Genomic DNA, 8,738 nt, shown 5'->3' on the forward strand with positions numbered 1-8,738 from the left:
GTTGTTGTTGTTGTTATTGAGCCGATTATCATCAATTTTATTGGGAATCATTTCACTTTGGTTTAAGAATGGTACAAAAAGATGCAACTCTATACTAACTTCAAATAAATGATTATTCAACTCTTGAAATCACATATTAACTATAATATAAAATAACTCAGCGCGATAATGATGTAAATTTGCTATTTTTTCTCATCATTGTATTGATTGTCGACGTCCTTGAATGTAGGTTCATAGTTGGAACATCAATTTAAAATGTGGCATTAATATAAACTATGTTGAATTAATGATTAACAATTTCAAAGTCTAATTATTCAATATCAAAAAAATAGGTAGAGGAACAAAAAGTATACAACTGGCCATTTTTCTTAAACAAAGGCATACAATTAAAAAAAAAGAAAGAAAAATTGTCCCCTTCGTTTTTACCACACAGCCCACCTTTTGTTCCTATGAAAAAGATTTGTATTCCTCTAAATTTTGTTTAATGAAGGGCATTCACACTAAATTAAATCAAATTCTAAAGGGAACTCTACACTAGTTTTAATTTCATAAAAATACAAACTATCTTTAAGCAAAGGGTTATGCAATACATACATCTTTTGCTACAATTTTTGAACAATCTTAGAAGGGCACATGCCACATTCAATCACTAGTTTAATAGCCCATAGTTCCTTCTTAAACTTTGTAATATTCACAGTTAAAGCTCTAGTTTTCCTAGCAAAGAAAGGGGGAGACACTAAACAGGGTTACCTTTTTTTATTTCCATGAAAGTACTGATCAACCCAATTTGACAAAGTTGATGACAACACAACTTCACTCCTTCAAATGCTTCTCCTCGGAGTCCTTGGTTTAGGGCTCCTTCAAGTTATAGAGCGATGCATGCATCATCAACACAAGACTGTCGATTCCCCTTTAAGTCACTCTAGTCATCGAAGCTTAGAATAGATTGAAACAAAGGGAGATCAAGCACAGGTGAAATATACGTAGTGCCACTATGTGAGCCCTAGCTAACGGGTGGTCAGGAAATAGAAGATAATGAAGGGAGGATTACATAATTGCTTTTCCTTAATAAGAGAAATATCAAATTTTAGAGACAATAATTATCAACCATGAATATTATGTGGTTATACCCTTAACAGTAAAAGATTTAATACATAATGTTAAGTTTTTAAAGACAAAATTATTAAAGGCAACTCAAATAATTCCGACGAAATAATTTCATTATGAGATTCCTCCATTTTTCAGACATGGTCTTATAGGGATGGTCCTAATGTTCCTTCTTAGCAGGATTTCGCCCATTAGGATAAGGAGAGCCAAACACCTGGTTCCTCTGGTTCATAGATAAATTCCTAGATTGGTGTGTGCTAGAGCGAGAGGCTCTCAGGTTATGATTGCTACGCCTATTGACCATTAAAGCAATGCTTGGGATAGTGGGATGAAGTTCTCATAGACGATACTAAATTGTTATGGGATATAATATACATGGTGGAAGAGTGAGAGGATTTTTCATCTTAGCATTGCACGAATATCAATCACACAAATAGAGAAGATAAAACACCATAATTTAATGTGGAAACCCTAGAAAAGGGAAAAACCATAAGGTCTGGCCCAATTCAAACGATTCCACTAATATTTGAATAAATTACCTTGATTCATCCTTTAATTTGAATACGATTAAATTATAATTATATGACAAGTTTGGCGAAAGTTTGACGTCAATTGATGGTCGAGCGAAAGTTCAACGATATATAATCGATGGCCTGGTAGAAGTACAATAATCGTTGGTGGCCGGGCGGAAGTCTAGTGACAATCGGTGGTCGACGGAAGTCCAACGACAGTCGGTGGCCTGCGGAAGTCCAACAGCGGTTGGCAGTTGGGCATAAGTTTAGGGATAGTCGGTGGTCGGGCAGAAGTTCGGTGATGGCTGGTGGAATGACGGTGGTACGGCTGTAGTCGAGGAGTTTGGTGGCAAGAGAGATATTAAATTTCTCTTTATTCTTCCTTTTCTTTCTCCTCTTTCTCCCTTCTTTCTCTTTTTGTGAAGAATTGAGAGTCTATTTATAATTTTTATAGTGACGTGGCTGGAAAATAGTGAGAAGATCAAGGATAGGTTGTTAGCGTTTCAGATTGATAACCGAGATTGATTCCCTTGATCATAGACAATTTATCATGCATTTGAGTGTCTTAATGATTTCAAAATTTGAAGATTTTTAAGCTCGTTGCATTCGTCTCGCCGAGTTGCTCAATTCGACTGTAAGCATGTCACATTTGAAAATCATTTTGTTGTCCAACTTATGCTTTGAAGCTTTCAAATGTGTTTTAGACCCTTGACTTGAACTCATTTGGGCTCGAATTTGATCGAATTTAGTGTCGTAGGGTTCATCTTTTCGAAATGTTTAGTTCGACTATAATTTTGTTGAAATTAGAGTTCTGATAGTCCTGAAATTAATTTTGAAAGTTTTAAACTCAACTTTGTCTCAAAATTTGTGTATGATCAATATACTTTTTTTTATGATGCATCTGAACTCATCTTAATTTATTAGTTGGGAGTTTTATCTGCTAATTATGAATTTTTAGATTCAAAGTTCAGGGTATTTTAATTGCTAAAATCTCTCTCTATGCGTAAATAGTAAATACTTTATTATTTTAAATGTCATTTTTTAAATATTAAATCTAAAAGAAATATTATCACCTTTCTATTTTTAGTTTTTTATATTTAAAACTTATCAACTGCTCCAACAAAGATTTCAGAAAAAAAAAAAAAATTAATTAATTGCGGATAACTTCGTCGGAAAGAAAAATAATACGCGCCTATCAGCGGAAGAGAATTGAAGACGTTGTCGGCTTCCCCAACTTTCCTTTCTCTTATATACACCTCCAGGTGCAAAAAAGCCCTCCAAGGCTCCAATCCTTGCCCTTCTTCTCCCTTCTTCTCCTTTTTTCCGCCTCTGAATTATTTTTCCCTTCGGTCTTCGAAGATGAGCGGTCCTAAGTACGCTTATCCCTACCCTGCTCAAGGTAACATACTCTGCGTCTCTTTAGTTTTTCTCCCATCCCCTTTCTCTCTCTATTGATTTCAAATCAAATCTGCCATTTTTCCTTATAAATTTCGAGTTTTGTTGTTTTTTTAAGGGGATCTGAAGAAATAGCCACTTTTTTTCTTTTTTTACATGCCGCTATGAATGTTAGGGATACAAATTGCCCTGTTTTGTAGTTTATATTTTTTTTGTATATTTTGTTCAATGAAGCTAACAGAAATTTTTTTCTCGTGTTGAATATTTGAGTTTTGTATTTTTTTTAAAATTTTAACTTTTGATAGATCTCTTGTTGCCTTAAAAAATTTCCTTCTTTTGTGCATTAATGTTTCTCAACATATATGTGCTCTGTTTTTTTTATTAACTTTATGAGATCTTTTTGCTGATATATCGTGAGAAAGAACTCTCCTGGTGTTTTAACTTGCAAAGTTTATGAATTCAACGTTGGGTATAATCAAGTCAATGAATTTATATAAGTTTTCATCTGTGGCTGCGTGTTATCAACATTCAACTCAACAAATCTATGGAAAAGATATAAATGAGAAAATAGGGTTTTACTTCTATTGAGATTGATCACTACTTAAACATAAATTTGTATAGATTTATAACCCATGACTACCTAGTAACAACTCATTATTAGCTAGCAACAACCAATAACTAAGTAGCAACAACTCTTTTCTAGCTAGCAATAACTCATTACTAGATAGCAATTTACATCTAATGACCTGCTCATACTTTAGAAAAAAAAATGAAATAATACAATTGTTAAATTTTCCTAGAATCTCTATCATGCCCTGCAAGTTGTTTTTGCTTGAGTAGTCGTTAATTGATCCTTTGATGAAACATGAGCAACTTGAAGTACATTGTTTTGGAATTGGTTACAAATGAATTGAAAGTCAATAGTAGCATGTTTTGGATGAGAGTGGAATACTAGGTTAGAGCATATGTGTGTGATCCCAAAATTATCATAACAAATGATTGGGCTTTGCGGGTTCTGAATTTCAAATTCAATCAAGGTAAATGTGAAATTAGGATCTTAAGGGAGAGTGGGGTAGGGGGTAAAACCTCTATAACATAGATGATTTTAATAGATTTAAGGATAAAAATTTTAAATTAAATATATAATAACCTAGAAGTTTTCTCGATTATAAGATAGTGAGAGCCATCACTAGCCATCCCTGGTTCCATCATCGATCTAGATAGAGCAAACCCTATAGAGCTCGGTGGGAGTGATAGAAGCATATCCGTACTATGCCTTTGTTTATAATAATTAAGCTAGAGTTTTGCTTCTTGGAACAACACGAGGTAAGATTATGACCCAAATATAACAATGTGACGATGTCATCTTTCTAAGTTACCATTGTGTTATAGTGCATGAGGTGATATCGTGAGGTGAGAGATGACTTGTGTAGAGAGGTATGTTTGCAAGAGCAAGCTGTTTACCTCCTTTTTTTAGAGTAGAATGTGATCATTTTGCTTTTAAAATAAATTTCAACTATGGGTTTGAGTGAATAAAGCACCACTATTGAGGTGAATAAAGCCAAATGTATTTAATAAGTGAGCAATAAAGATAATGTAATAGTTGAACCCATCATATGGTATTATAGGAGAAGTTCATATATCAGAAAATCTGAGTTCAATAGTTTTAGTAGAAGGAAGTAAAGAATGATAGATTTTAGCTTTTAGTGTATTGAAAAATATTACAAAGAGATCCATATGATGCTGAGGATGACAAATCTAATTGATAATTGAAGACTATGCCTGAGAATGGGAAAGGCAAGGTGACAAGGTCTTTGATTCCACTTAAACAAAGCGGTCTTGACATTATAGAAAGGAATAATTGGAGAAAACGCATTACTAGATATATGACACTCATATGCACCATCTTTCCTTTCTTCCTTTAAAAGGACTGCCCTCATGTTTATTTCCTTTACAAGAAAAGAAGTGGGTATAAATTCAATTTAAATACTATTGGTTGTGCAAATTTAGAACTTTAAATAAATTTTTTTCATATTTGGTGTCAAAAGAACATTACAAAGAGCGTAGGTAATAATAAGAGTGGTAAATGAGGTTGAATGATAATGGGCAATCACAAGGGCCCTGCCATCACTAATCAAAACATCCTTAGAGCCGCTATAGAAATGTAGATGGAGATTTTGTTCAAGTTGACATTGACATGATGTGAAGCACCACTATCGAGGAGCTATGTAGGAGTTGTGGATACATTGATGGCAACAAAATGGGTTTTAAGCTACTAGAAATTAGACAATCCAAGTGCTTAAGCATGAGGCAGTTTTGCCTGTTGAATTGGAATACATTGAAATGATAGGGCATCACTTTGTAGAGTGCCCTTTTATGTCATATATTTGACAATTACCATGGTATGGATGGGAATGAGGATGATCACCTTAGAATTTTATTGTGCTTCTTTATTAAAGCGGTTGCTGAAGTTGAATAATGGACACCGAGTTCGAGTCTAATTGACAAAAGAAGGTGATGCGCATCAGCTCATTAAAGGCCGAGGCGGGTGACTATAACATGGTTTGTAAAAGATAGAAATGGGAAAATGTTTTGTGTTATTTTTATTGGGACCAATACCTATTTATACAGAACTCTGTAAAGATTTTACAACGCTTGACAACCAGCTCATGACTAGCTAGTACTTTACATCTAACGGCCAGCTCGCAATTTACAAAATATGAAATAAGACAACTGTCAAAATTTCCTAGAATCTCTATTAAGCTGTTGGCATGGATACAAGTGTGATGTAAAAATGTTTATAAAATCTACTTTATTTTGAGCAAGTGATGATAATTTGATTTCTTTTCTAAAGATTAGAACATATAGTTCTAAATCTTGTTTTCATATGCTTGTTTTTCACAGAAGTTGCAGAATTAATGATACCTTACTAAGTAAATATAAGCCTTTATGACAAATTTAGACTAGAAAAATGTTCAGCTTGACGCATAAATGTTGGAAAATTTCGAACAATTATTGAATAGGCTCGAGGCTAACTCTATTTGGTATTATTCATTTAGATCTTGTTTCGAAATTGAACAAGATCTAATTAATAGGATGGACAATGAAGTTTAACGGACATAAAATGAAGCCATATTGAACCAAAATGTTCAGTATGGCTCACTGTATTTCATATTTCTGTTTAGTGTTGAAAGGCCAAAAATTATGATTTGATTCAGATTGGTTCAGTTTAACTTGTTTTTTGTGTCTTTAATTTCATGGAGAATGAAGTTGAACTAGCCCTTTATCGAAGTTCTTATATTGATTGATCTCAGCTCTTTGTAACAGAACAACCTACTTCCTCTAGTTAAATTCTCTCTATAATGTTTTGCAGCATTTCGGTTATATTCTTTCTATATGGTTGCAGGGTATTACCAAGGTCCTCCGGTCATGCCGCCGCCTCACTATTATGCAGCTCCGCCTCCTCGCAGACAAACTGGCTTTCTTGAAGGATGGTAAGATTCTCTCTCTCTTTCTCAATATAAAAATGCAGATAAATTCTTTTTTTATCATAAACGAACTGCATTTATGTTTATTTGGTACAGTCTTGCTGCTCTCTGCTGCTGCTGCCTTATTGATGAGTGTTGCTGTGATCCTTCTATCATCTTTGTCAGCTAAAGGATCTATCATGCCTTTCCTCCTGTGAAGTTTAGCTCTATCTATCTCTTCTGTTAATATTATGGTTTGCTTTATGTTTCCTTTCCTTAGATTTATGGAATTTTAAATTGTTTGTCCTTTAGATTTGAGATGGATTCTAGAGAACATATTTGGAGCTAAGACTAATTTGATCTTTTTATTATATGTAGATTGTAACTTTGAATAATGAAAGGAGTCTCTTTCTCTCTCTCCTATTTGTGAAATGAAAAATGTTTGTTGTTGTTTCTGTAATAATTGAAATTTCATTAGTGCTTTGTAGAGTGCAATTGGTGTGGTTTTATGGTTCTATTGTTTTATGTCATCATTGTATAAATTACTTGCATTAGGTTTAGGTTTTTTTTTTTTTTTTGGGACGACTTTCTTACTGCATCTTGAAGCATTTTGAATATAAAAATTTTAATTTTTATACTTAAAAAATTACTTTAAAAAGCAGTTAAAAAGTTATCCCAAACTGAGCCTTAGATTGGAACTATCAACAATTTAAAGCTTTCTGTAATAAAGCTTTAGACATAACAAGTCAAATTTCTTTACATGTTCGGTACCCATAGCCCATTGATTGAATCTTCACAACAGGTCATAAAATCTATGTACTTCTATAAAATCAAAATTTTATTTTATAATAGCAGTATATAATTTATATGTAATAATTAATATAGTAATTAATAAATATCATGAATTTCTCCTTAAATTGATGTTGGTTCATTAGGAAACATCAATTTTCTAGCAATAAGGTTCAAATAACAATCAAGAATGATGAATTTTTTCATTAAGCAACATCATATCTTTGAGGTGTAGTACGGCATAATCGTCGAGAATACATTTTCTTATTTTAAAGAATGTAATAAAATTTAAGTGACAATCATCTCCCGAATCATGTCTTAATATTTCGAGAGATTATTACGTGCGGAGTCCGGACATAGAGAACCGTTTGGTTTTGTAAGTGTGAACAATAAAAGCGTAGCGGTGAACAGTAAAAATGCAATAGTGAACAATAATTATGTTTTTACTATATTTTTATAGTTCACAGATATAAAATTGAACGGCTCTGTGTGTTCGGATTCCGCATGTAATCTTTCTTGATATAAGATGAGAAATTAAGTATTCAAATAAGCAACAAATTTTTTTATTGATATTGAATATTTCATAATATTTTTTATTAATTGTCAATGAATGTTATCTTATTAATTATAATGTAAATGAGATATATTATAAAAGATAATTCATGCATCACTATGAATTAAATTAAAATAGTTTTGAACATAACTATCATGTGATGAAAAAATAAGGCTCTTGTTTTTTCTTGATTTTGTATATTGAGTTAGTCTTCATTTTAAATGGCTTTTTTAATGCTTTTAAAAGTAATTTTTTAGTGCAAATTTTTTGAGCTAAAGATTTTTACAGTAGAAAGCTGTCCCAAATGAAAGCTTGACAAATAAAAGATACGAACGAAATTTATCTTTCTTATGCAACAAATCAGAATTTATCAAATGAGATAAAGTAATATAATATATGATGATATTAAGAAGGTCATTTAACATAAATTATCTCAATTTATTTAGTCCATAAATGTTAAAGTACAAAAAAGCTCAAATTGAGAGATCAACTTTGATGTAGCTAATAATCTCATATTCTAATTGAAAATGTCAGATAGCATTGCCTTTAGTATAAGCTGTGTAAACATTCTCACATTTCTTTGACTGTTTATGTGGCTTTAGATTGAGAACAACCATATAGTCAATAGATCATATGATCCACATTATCATTCTTATATCATTCTTTTGGCATCAAGGCTTCGTTTGGGACAGCTTTTTTGTTGCTTCTTAAAGCAACTTTTTAGTTAAAAAAAGAAAATTTTTGTACTAAAAAACTACTTTGAGAAGCAATAAAAAAATCGTCTCAAACGAAGCCTAAGTTAACTTTGAAAATGGAAGAGGCATGACCGCATGATCAATATCATCAATGTGTTACCATAATTATTAATTTTTCCATACTAAATAATTTAAATTGAATTTTTTAGAGCGACATATG

At 32.2% G+C, this 8,738-nt stretch overlaps 1 long non-coding RNA gene across 1 annotated transcript; it reads left to right on the forward strand.

The window, feature by feature from the left end:
- The first annotated feature begins 2,841 nt into the window (after positions 1-2,841).
- LOC110109913 lies at positions 2,842-6,968 on the forward strand. The gene is made up of 3 exons (XR_002304644.2): positions 2,842-3,018; positions 6,421-6,508; positions 6,599-6,968. It is a non-coding gene; the product is annotated as an uncharacterized LOC110109913 (long non-coding RNA).
- The last annotated feature ends 1,770 nt before the right edge of the window (positions 6,969-8,738 follow it).

This window comes from Dendrobium catenatum, unplaced genomic scaffold (genome assembly GCF_001605985.2).
Source record: "Dendrobium catenatum unplaced genomic scaffold, ASM160598v2 fragScaff_scaffold_1470, whole genome shotgun sequence".
NCBI lineage: Eukaryota > Viridiplantae > Streptophyta > Magnoliopsida > Asparagales > Orchidaceae > Dendrobium > Dendrobium catenatum.